General features: G+C 38.6%; 1 protein-coding gene across 1 annotated transcript in view; it reads left to right on the top strand.

Annotated features, from left to right (window-relative positions):
* The first annotated feature begins 12,031 nt into the window (after nt 1-12,031).
* LOC128660606 (mediator of RNA polymerase II transcription subunit 12) overlaps nt 12,032-12,676 on the top strand; it is a 133,775-nt gene continuing 133,130 nt past the window's right edge. Inside the window, exon 1 of the mRNA XM_053714532.1 lies at nt 12,032-12,085. The gene's annotated coding sequence lies outside the window, so the exon portion shown is untranslated. The remainder of the gene's footprint in view (nt 12,086-12,676) is intronic.

The following is a 12,676-nucleotide window of genomic DNA, read 5'->3' as shown; positions in this document are numbered from 1 at the left end:
TGCATATAGATATTCAAGATATTTTTATGTTAGAATGAAATCAAGGGTTACTTTATTGAGAGGCCCCTTGCCAAGGTAGAAAACACTTAGCATTGGTGAAGAGCTAACAAAGATAAATATCCCACTTTGGTGAAATTAGCAAAACCCTACTTATACACCTCAACAGCCTTTTCTCTGCTGCAGGGAATATAGCTGCAAACAGAGAACCAGCCTTAGCCAGAAGCATGTGGACATGTTGAGATTTTTGCATTTCAATGCAAAGTTTCTGAAAGAGTGAATAACAGAATGTTATTAACAGTGATAGTCTAACTCTTTCTAGTTCTACCTCTTTTCAAACAGTTTGGATGGTTATTTTGTCGGTAGATGTTAACTCCTGGGTCTGAGCTGTCGGTAGAGATATGTGCGTTCGGAGATTTTGGAGTGTCGGTAAGTGAACTCTAAATACCAGCGGGCGGTAAAAAGCAGCGTTAGAAGCCCTATACGCTGGTTTTGACGGCTAACGCAGAACTCTAAATCTAGGCGAAAGTTTTTCCATTTCTTGCACAAAGTCTATATACAAAGTTAGAAGGAATCAAAGTGTTTCCATTTTTTGCACAAAGTCTATATTGTTTCAAGTAAGAGCATTGTAATAGGATTCCATTATTAGTTATTCCAACAGGAATAATTCTCACGAGTACTGTTTCATTGTGTTTTATTGCTTTTTTAATTGATGTACTGTTATTTGATATTTGTATTTTAAAGTATTGTACATGGATCCATGCTGTTTGTTATATGTATGTAAATAAATACTAAATATTTTATTTAATTTAATTGCTTTTTATTATATACTTCACGACAAGATCATTCAGACCTGGCCTTTATTAGTGGCGCTTTGGTAATTCACAATTTTGACAAGCAATTTGATATCACAGAAACAGGTATAAAATGTTGTGTCTAACAATGCAAGTAGTTCATTCTACATGGGAGGATGTGTATCAAGAGTGAGTGACCATCTTTTCCTGCCAATGTCACTGGTGCAGATACCTAAGCTAGGAAAGTATAAGTTTTTTGTTATTTCTCCTTTTTATTTTAAAAACAGTCTGCTTGTGTTTAATTCTATTTGTTAACATCTTTTTATTAATAATGCACTGTGCGTAATTTTTTGCATAATAAATCATTCCTTTATTAAGCTTTTGCCTTTGTCTAATATTTGAACCACGTTACTGAAAGAGACTGATAGTATTATTAATATGATTTTAGATTATTTTTGTGCTAAATTATATTCTGAGATTTCATTAGTTAGTCTGGGTTTCTTAATATTTCCCATATAATAAATCTTATGTTGTGGCAGCTTAGAGAGAGTTTAGTGTGGGTGGCATTAAAGGGGAATTTGGGCATTTTTTTTCTAAGTCTAGGACAGACTAGACAGTGTTGTTAACCCTTGCACCCACTGAACTAATTCACAGGCTTGCCTGGAGTAGCTAGACTGTGACAGATTAGTTAAAGTGGAAAGGGTCTGTTAACCCTTTCTGTACCAAACAAGTGACTGGCGCAGAATTGGTTAACCCTGATCGTCACAAGCCGGATTTCCTGCATGCTATTGGCCAAGAGGTGAAAACGTCAACTATTAGCAAAACAGCGTTCTGCCGTGGGCTCCCTGAGAACGCTTGAAACAAATAAAGGAGCTTTCTGCATGAAGTATGTTATACTTCATGAATGAAAGTCCCCTTTATTTGTTCCAATGGCCAATCCTAGCGCTTCACAAATGCTAGGATTGACTTTCACTTTAAACAATAAATAAATGGTAGATAGAATGATACATTCAAAGAATAGATTAGTCTGATAACATGTAGATGTATTGTTTAACCTTTTAAGGCCGTTACAACGTTCTTTTTCATCCTAACCGCGCCAAGCTTTAGCGCTGGTAGGACGGAAAAGAATGTCCTAGCCGTTTGGCCATCCTGAGGCCAACAGCGCTTCTTGGATGGGATCGCGGTCTGGAGGGTGTACCTAGCATCATAGGGATGATCCCCTGACCCGATCCCATCATGGAAATATCGTGATCACAGGATTTCAATTTTTCTACATCGGAACACAGGATTTAAATTTATCTACATCGGAACAACGTTTCATTAGCTGTGTAAATATTGACAACATAAGTGCAAAATGTTTGTGTCTAGAAAACAATGGGAGCTGCCATATAATAACTTAGGTTACCTTCTCTGATGTTGCCAAAGAAGTATAGTTATAAATAGGCCACTAGAGTGTGCAGCCAATGGCTGTGTGGAATGTAACAGTGTTCTGCACTTCCATTTCTAAGAGGAACTGAAAAGCTGACAATTTCAGAATGGAATTATAAGAGAAGGGGCAAAATAAATAACGTATATTGCAGATTATATATATATACAGTATATATATATATATATATACAAAATAGTTCATAGGTACATGCACTCTCACCACCGTCCATTAACTGCCAGGGTGCAATCAGAGAATATATAACAGCAAGCAAACCAAAGCACTCACTGGTCTTTTGACATCAAAGATGAAAACTTTAATAAGTGCCGTTTCGGGACCTCTAACGTCCCTTCTTCTGACAAACACAAAGTGCAAATGAACAAACTTATAAAGGCCTACAGCTCCCTCCCCCAAAACAAACTCTAATCACAGGAGATCGTGTGCAAAACTAAAAGACTGTAAACTCAAACCTCTTCATACATAAAAAATATCTACAGGGAGTGCAGAATTATTAGGCAAGTTGTATTTTTGAGGATTAATTTTATTATTGAACAACAACCATGTTCTCAATGAACCCAAAAAACTCATTAATATCAAAGCTGAATAGTTTTGGAAGTAGTTTTTAGTTTGTTTTTAGTTATAGCTATTTTAGGGGGATATCTGTGTGTGCAGGTGACTATTACTGTGCATAATTATTAGGCAACTTAACAAAAAACAAATATATACCCATTTCAATTATTTATTTTTACCAGTGAAACCAATATAACATCTCAACATTCACAAATATACATTTCTGACATTCAAAAACAAAACAAAAACAAATCAGTGACCAATATAGCCACCTTTCTTTGCAAGGACACTCAAAAGCCTGCCATCCATGGATTCTGTCAGTGTTTTGATCTGTTCACCATCAACATTGCGTGCAGCAGCAACCACAGCCTCCCAGACACTGTTCAGAGAGGTGTACTGTTTTCCCTCCTTGTAAATCTCACATTTGATGATGGACCACAGGTTCTCAATGGGGTTCAGATCAGGTGAACAAGGAGGCCATGTCATTAGATTCTCTTCTTTTATACCCTTTCTTGCCAGCCACGCTGTGGAGTACTTGGACGCGTGTGATGGAGCATTGTCCTGCATGAAAATCATGTTTTTCTTGAAGGATGCAGACTTCTTCCTGTACCACTGCTTGAAGAAGGTGTCTTCCAGAAACTGGCAGTAGGACTGGGAGTTGAGCTTCACTCCATCCTCAACCCGAAAAGGCCCCACAAGCTCATCTTTGATGATACCAGCCCAAACCAGTACTCCACCTCCACCTTGCTGGCGTCTGAGTCGGACTGGAGCTCTCTGCCCTTTACCAATCCAGCCACGAGCCCATCCATCTGGCCCATCAAGACTCACTCTCATTTCATCAGTCCATAAAACCTTAGAAAAATCAGTCTTATTTTGCGCCTTGGTTTTTCCACACGCTTCTTGCGACCCTGTTGACTATTTTGAATGAAACGCTTGATTGTTCGATGATCACGCTTCAGAAGCTTTGCAATTTTAAGAGTGCTGCATCCCTCTGCAAGATATCTCACTATTTTTTACTTTTCTGAGCCTGTCAAGTCCTTCTTTGGCCCATTTTGCCAAAGGAAAGGAAGTTGCCTAATAATTATGCACACCTGATATAGGGTGTTGATGTCATTAGACCACACCCCTTCTCATTACAGAGATGCACATCACCTAATATGCTTAATTGGTAGTAGGCTTTCGAGCCTATACAGCTTGGAGTAAGACAACATGCATAAAGAGGATGATGTGGTCAAAATACTCATTTGCCTAATAATTCTGCACTCCCTGTATATCTATAAACATACGTGTGTACAAGTTGAAAATAACCACCTAATTATGTGTCATAATATTAATCTAATCAAAAACATGTGAAGAGTTATATAAAAGCACTGATCCTACAAATCCGTTCATGTCCCGAGCCACAACATGCCCCAGCTGTAGGTGAATGGAACATTCCCAAACCTGCATTCATTACATAGGCAACAAATCCTACTGCCCATCTCATCTGAATGGTTAAAGAGCGTTACCACGGATACGCTTGTAAATACACAATGTAGTCACTCCCATTCAGTGTCATGTTTGAAATCGGCCCATGTTACAATAAACACACTACCCCGGGCATGACATCCAGCTACCTCAGGCATCAATAAGCCACTAGTGTGAATCGCACTGACTATATGTATATAAAAAAACTCAAAAATATATATATCTTACCGGGTCGTCACTGCGAGTCAGGAGCACACCCCCTTTGCATTCTGATAGGTCCTAAGGGCCACACCTCCTTGCGCATAGGCTAGAGCTCTACTCCCACATACAACTCACGTCAGACTTGATGACAACCAATCAAAACTGCAACAATCACAGTTGTCAAAAAATATATATGTAAAAGCTCATCGCTCAATCAGTTCCAGAATATTTGCATAAAATATCATAACAACAGGGGCCAAAAAGCCATAATCATGTATGTGTGTTGCCAAAACATATGGAATTAGCTGAGAATACTATTCTTGTAGATGCAAATCGCAAAGTCAGCAATGATCGCTGTAATCACGCAACTAGACACATCACACTTGTATAATAGCCACCAGGCACCATCCTCGTCAAGTACAATTTCCCACTGAATCAATATCCAGGACACCCCCTAAATGACCGCTCCATCGCATAAAATAATGATAAACTAAAATCAACAAAAATCATAAATATCAGAAATAATAACAGAACTTATGTAGGGAGGGCTTGTCCTTCAGTCAGTGCTTGAAGTTAAAATAACAACAAAAGCCCCAAAACAAGTAGAAATGTATGTTGCACAAAACATATATAGAATAAACTGACTTTACGGACACATAGGTCCTTATAAGTGCAACCTCTTAACTATAATAACTAAACCAAGAAAATATAAGCAAAACAGGTGGGGTTAAGTGCAACTATTAATTTACCACCTCTTATAAACCAAGGACTATAGAGGGAGTGAGCCATCATAGAGACATAAATCTCACAATAAAGACCATCACCATGGTGATTATCTTTTTTTTATTTTATTTTTTTTATTATTTTTTTTGGTTTATTATTTTGTATATGGTGATAGTCTTTATTGTGAGATTTATGTCTCTATGACAATAAAGACCATCACCATATACAAAATTTATGAGATTTATGTCTCTATGATGGCTCACTCCCTCTATAGTCCTTGGTTTATAAGAGGTGGTAAATTAATAGTTGCACTTAACCTCACCTGTTTTGCTTCTATTTTCTTGGTTTAGTTATTATAGTTAAGAGGTTGCACTTATAAGGACCTATATGTCCGTAAAGTCAGTTTATTCTATATATGTTTTATATATGTTTTGTGCAACGTACATTTCTACTTGTTTTGGGGCTTTTGTTGTTATTTTAACTTCAAGCACTGACTGAAGGACAAGCCCTCCCTATATAATTTCTGTTATTTATGATTTTTGTTGATTTTAGTTTATCATTATTTTATGCGATGGAGCGGTCATTTAGGGGGTGTCCTGGATATTGATTCAGTGTGAAATTTTACTTGACGAGGATGGTGCCTGGTGGCTATTATACAAGTGTGATGTGTCTAGTTGCGTGATTACAGCGATCATTGCTGACTTTGCGATTTACATCTACAAGGATAGAATTCTCAGCTAATTCCATATGTTTTGGCAACACACATACATGATTATGGATTTTTGGCCCCTGTTATGATATTTTATGTAAATATTCTGGAACTGATTGAGCGATGAGCTTTTACATATATATTTTTTGACAACTGTGATTGTTGCAGTTTTGATTGGTTGTCATCAAGTCTGACGTGAGTTGTATGTGGGAGTTGGGCTCTAGCCTATGCGCAAGGAGGTGTGGCCCTTAGGACCTATCAGAATGCAAAGGGGGTGTGCTCCTGACTTGCAGTGACGACCCGGTAAGATATATATATTTTTGAGTTTTTTTATATGCATATAGTCGGTGCGATTCACACTAGTGGCATATTGATGCCTGAGGTAGCTGGATGTCATGCCCAGAGGTAGTGTGTTTATTGTAACATGGGCCGATTTCAAACATGACACTGAATGGGAGTGATTACATTGAGTATTTACAAGCATATCCGTGGTAACGCTCTTTAACCATTCAGATGAGATGGGCGGTAGGATTTGTTGCCTACGTAATGAATGCAGGTTTGGGAATGTTCCATTCACCTACAGCTGGGGCATGTTGTGGCTCGGGACATGAACGGATTTGTAGGATCAATGCTTTTATATAACTCTTCACATGTTTTTGATTAGATTAATATTATGACACATAATTGGTTATTTTCCACTTGTACACAAGAATGTTTATAGATATAGATATTTTTCATGTATGAAGAGGTTTGAGTTTACAGAATGGTTTAGTCTTAGTTTTGCACACGATCTCCTGTGATTGGAGTTTGTTTTGGGGGAGGGAGCTGTAGGCCTTTATAAGTTTGTTCATTTGCACTTTGTGTTTGTCAGAAGAAGGGACGTTAGAAGTCCCGAAATGTCACTTATTAAAGTTTCCATCTTTGATGTCAAAAGACCAGTGAGTGCTTTGTTTTGTTTGCTGTTATATATATATATATATATATATATATATAATATCCGGAGAAAAAGCAGGCACTCACTGGACTTTGTAAAACATCCTTTTATTCCCAATACAAGACAGACATAACGTTTCGACACATAACCCGTGCCTTTGTCAAATGTCACCTTAGTGAGTACAACCTAACACCTAAACCACCTAACACAAATTAAAACTGGCATTCCTTATATACATAAAGAAATAAACAAATTTACTGCCAAACCTTCAAGTACGTGTTCAGGATGATATGTGACATCAGCACGTAACAACGTAATACTTGTCACGGCGCAGTTAGCACCGTAGCCATAACAACAAACCAAACAAATATGGAAGGCTGCGGCAGCATGATCACACGTCATGTCCGCTTTCACCAATGCGCATGTGCAACCAAACACCAAACAAAAGGTAGCTCAGTGGTTGTCATAGCTACAGCTATATACAAAAAGCGCCCAGTGTGAGCGGACTGACATATGATCATGGCTATTGAATCAATGAGATGATCGCGTTGTAGACTTTAACACATTACCCCTTTGGGACAGAAAAACACATTTTAGTGAAGATTGAATAAAGCAACAATATCGTCTATCAACACAACATAGAGAACAAGAAACATTACTATATAAAACACATATAAAATTTGAATACACACAATAAGCGAAATGTTTGAAACATAATCACTGGCTTCAGAAAAATACAAATCGGAATAAAGCAATAGTTGTCACTGTTATAGCTAGAGTCAGACACTTTTCAAGATCTTCTCCAAAGCATCAATGCAGCAAAATGTGAACATCCACATTCAAGAAGACTATATACAAATAAATATCCCTCAAGCCTACAGGGAGTATGTTAGAAACCCAAATCAACAGCGAGACCCCACAACTTCATTACGATGTGTAGAAAAGTGTAGACAGTTCACTTTATTATAAGATAGTATCAAATCAATAGAATGGGCTAAAGTGCAAGTATGTGTTTAGACCTTTTGGTGCCAATGTGTCAAGGCGATAGATCCACCTGCTCTCACGTTGTAGAAGTCTTTTGGCCCGATTTCCTCCCCTAGTTGGAAGGGGTTCTTGATTAATGAGCATACTGCGTATACTTGAAACAGAATGCTTGTATTCAATGCAATGCCGGGCTACCGGCTGATCCGATTCACCCTGTTTCAGGGCCTCCCGTATGGCACACCTATGGTTGGCCATACGTTCACGAAAGGTGGTAACCGTTTTGCCCACGTATACCTTAGAGCACGGACAAATCAGGATGTATATGATATAGGTGCTGGTGCATGTCATGGATTTTCAACCTGTGGTTATTATGAGGGTGCTGGAAGGTATCTCCCCTCAACATACCATTACAGGTAACACAACTTGCACATGGGCAACATCCCTTCTTTGTGGATTTCAGCCAAGTATCCTTTTTGTAGTGTGTAATTGGGTCAGCCTTAACAAGAATGTCCCTCAGATTCCTCGCTCTGCGATAGACCATTCTAGGCGCCGCCATCTTTTGAAACGGCAAGGAAGAGTCACTTCCCACCACAGGCCAATGTTTTCTTACAGCTACAGTAAGATTTTCACACATAGGAACATAAGGTGTAATCATATTCAGTTGTTCATTAGGCTGTCTGTTCGGAATATCAATATTCCCGGTTGTTTCCGTTTGTAACAGCCTCTCCTGGACATCACGTATCTCATTGGTGGCATAGCCTCTTTCCAAAAGTTTCTTCCCCATTTCTTCCATCTGGATCTGCATTTGGGGTATCTCGCTGTTGTTTCTGACTACGCGAGTGAGCTGTGAGGTGAGGACACCCTTCTTTTGGTGCCTGGGGTGAAAACTTCTAGCATCAAGAAGTGAGTTGCGATCGGTAGGTTTCGTATATAACGATGTGCCGAATCGCAGTTCACCGCCTGTACCAACCTTAAAGATATTCAAATCCAGAAAGTGTACACTCATACGGTCAAATTCCAATTTGAACCTAATTGGACTTGCCATGGAGTTCAAAACGGACACCCACTCACGCAACATAGCTTCATTACCACGCCATATCAGGAACACGTCATCGATATAGCGAGTATAATACCTCACATATGGATCATCAAAATGTTACTTTCTCTCTGTTTAGAGAAGAATTATTTCAAATTCGAGAGTTTTTATTTACAGACAGCGGAGACAGCCATGGGTTCGAATGTGGCACCCACTTACGCAAATATTTACATGGCTTGGTACGAGCAAGAAATTATGAAACCTTTTGATCATCCATATGTGAGGTATTATACTCGCTATATCGATGATGTGTTCCTGATATGGCGTGGTAATGAAGCTATGTTGCGTGAGTGGGTGTCCGTTTTGAACTCCATGGCAAGTCCAATTAGGTTCAAATTGGAATTTGACCGTATGAGTGTACACTTTCTGGATTTGAATATCTTTAAGGTTGGTACAGGCGGTGAACTGCGATTCGGCACATCGTTATATACGAAACCCACTGATTGCAACTCACTTCTTGATGCTAGAAGTTTTCACCCCTGGCACCAAAAGAAGGGTGTCCTCACCTCACAGCTCACTCGCGTAGTCAGAAACAACAGCGAGATACCCCAAATGCAGATCCAGATGGAAGAAATGGGGAAGAAACTTTTGGAAAGAGACTATGCCACCAATGAGATATGTGATGTCCAGGAGAGGCTGTTACAAACAGAAACAACCGGGAATATTGATATTCCGAACAAACAGCCTAATGAACAACTGAATATGATTACAACTTATGTTCCTATGTGTGAAAATCTTACTGGAGCTGTAAGAAAACATTGGCCTGTGGTGGAAAGTGACTCTTCCTTGCTGTTTCAAAAGATGGCGGCGCCTAGAATGGTCTATCACAGAGCGAGGATTCTGAGGGACATTCTTGTTAAGGCTGACCCAATTACACACTACAAAAAGGATACTTGGCTGAAATCCACAAAGAAGGGATGTTGTCCGTGTGCAAGTTGTGTTACCTGTAATGGTATGTTGAGGGGAGATACCTTCCAGCACCCTCATAATAACCACAGGTTTAAAATCCATCAACGCCTGACATGCACCAGCACCTATATCATATACATCCTGATTTGTCCGTGCTCTAAGGTATACGTGGGCAAAACGGTTACCACCTTTCGTGAACGTATGGCCAACCATAGGTGTGCCATACGGGAGGCCCTGAAACAGGGCGAATCGGATCAGCCGGTAGCCCGGCATTGCATTGAATACAAGCATTCTGTTTCAAGTATACGCAGTATGCTCATTGATCAAGAACCCCTTCCAACTAGGGGAGGAAATCGGGCCAAAAGACTTCTACAATGTGAGAGCAGGTGGATCTATCGCCTTGACACATTGGCACCAAAAGGTCTAAACACATACTTGCACTTTAGCCCATTCTATTGATTTGATACTATCTTATAATAAAGTGAACTGTCTACACTTTTCTACACATCGTAATGAAGTTGTGGGGTCTCGCTGTTGATTTGGGTTTCTAACATACTCCCTGTAGGCTTGAGGGATATTTATTTGTATATAGTCTTCTTGAATGTGGATGTTCACATTTTGCTGCATTGATGCTTTGGAGAAGATCTTGAAAAGTGTCTGACTCTAGCTATAACAGTGACAACTATTGCTTTATTCCGATTTGTATTTTTCTGAAGCCAGTGATTATGTTTCAAACATTTCGCTTATTGTGTGTATTCAAATTTTATGTGTGTTTTATGTAGTAATGTTTCTTGTTCTCTATGTCGTGTTGATAGACGATATTGTTGCTTAATTCAATCTTCACTAAAATGTGTTTTTCTGTCCCAAAGGGGTAATGTGTTAAAGTCTACAACGCGATCATCTCATTGATTCAATAGCCATGATCATATGTCAGTCCGCTCACACTGGGCGCTATTTGTATATAGCTGTACCTATGACAACCACTGAGCTACCTTTTGTTTGGTTGCACATGCGCATTGGTGAAAGCGGACATGACGTGTGATCATGCTGCCGTAGCCTTCCGTATTTGTTTGGTTTGTTGTTATGGCTACGGTGCTAACTGCGCCGTGACGAGTATTACGTTGTTACGTGCTGATGTCACATATCATCCTGAACACGTACCTGAAGGTTTGGCGGTAAATTTGTTTATTTCTTTATGTATATAAGCAATGCCAGTTTTAATTTGTATTAGGTGGTTTAGGTTGTACTCACTAAGGTGACATTTGACAAAGGCACAGGTTATGTGCCGAAACGTTATGTCTGTCTTGTATTGGGAATAAAAGGATGTTTTACAAAGTCCAGTGAGTGCCTGCTTTTTCTCCGGATATTCTATGTACTTCATAGCAGCGCACCTTGGCATTACTAACTGATGGGGTAAGACTGTGCTGTCCTGACTGTATATATATATATATATATATATATATATATATAAATACACACATACAGTTTATCATTTTATATTACCATCTCAAAGTGCACCTTCAAGTTTCTTTTTGCTGCAATAATGTGAGGATAAAGATTGGCAACTATATATATATATATACTGTATATAAAATATAGTTTTAGATTAGCATTTTACTGTTCACTTCTAGTAAGTGCAATTTTACGGTTATCAGTTTTAATAAAATTTGATAACTTGAATTGCGTATGCGCATTTTTTTGCTCTGATTTACTAGACTGAATCATAACAGGATCACACAACACACTTTATATAAGCACCGCTTCAAAACAAAAGGTGGAAAACACAGCAAAAAACGGACTATACATCAACACAAGATTTTAAGTTGTTTGCTGATGTATTGACTATACCCTTTGCTGTTGGACAAAAAAGAAACATTTACATAAATCATTACAAACATCAGTGTAAGGGATACATATCGAATCTTGAGGAGCGCTTAATATATTTGTTGTAGTTAAAAAAAAAAAAAGCATTGCAATTCAAAATGAGAACCACTAACCAAAAGTCCTGCATAACAAAAACGAACAAAAAATCCATTCGCCTTGCAGAACAAAAGCCAGGGCACTGACTAAAACAGCGATACTGCGCAGATCACCAAGCGTGAAATAAAGGGAAGTAAATACTGACGGAACTTCACTTTACTTCCGTCTACATTTATCTTCTTTAATATTATGCGGAAAGGGATGGGAAATATATTTTTAACGTACCGGAAGTGAGCGCGTCGACACTTTCCGGTCGACTCTGCCAGAGGGAAACGCGGGACTCAAGCCGCAACTGGTTCGTATGATTTAAATTACAAATAAAACATCAAATTAACGCTCTTTATTGTATTTGGATTTTAATAATCATTTACTAAAGAACACTGACAGTGTACGGTTGTGTTTCTGTTATCGATTATATTGAAATGAATGATTCTGTGTATTTAGCGCCTTGTATGATCCGTAGTTTTTCAGCAGAACCTGTGTGTATTCACAATGACACAAAGGGATATAACCACCAACAGTCAATTGCACAAGAATGCATTTCAGTTTTTGAATTAGCAAAATGCATATAGTGAGGTGTATGTTTTTGCTGTTTAAGAGAGTGTTTAACCATGAGCCATGCTCCTTTGAAACAATGAACCTGCTAGGGGAACTGGTGATTGTATTGGTCAGAAATAATGCAAAATTAGTTATTAGTGATCAGATGCTCTCTAAGCAGGATCGGTTATTGAATGAAGGTCAATGAGGCATGAATACATATATTCCATACACAGCAAAAGCTAACACTGAAACAGTGATATCTTTGACTTGTTGTTTAGGGTAGAATACACATTATTATTCTAAACCCATTTTTTTTTTATTCAGATAGAGCATGCAATTTTAAGCA

This window comes from Bombina bombina, chromosome 5 (assembly GCF_027579735.1).
Source record: "Bombina bombina isolate aBomBom1 chromosome 5, aBomBom1.pri, whole genome shotgun sequence".
Taxonomy (NCBI): domain Eukaryota; kingdom Metazoa; phylum Chordata; class Amphibia; order Anura; family Bombinatoridae; genus Bombina; species Bombina bombina.
This window is presented reverse-complemented; position numbering and strand designations above follow the sequence as displayed.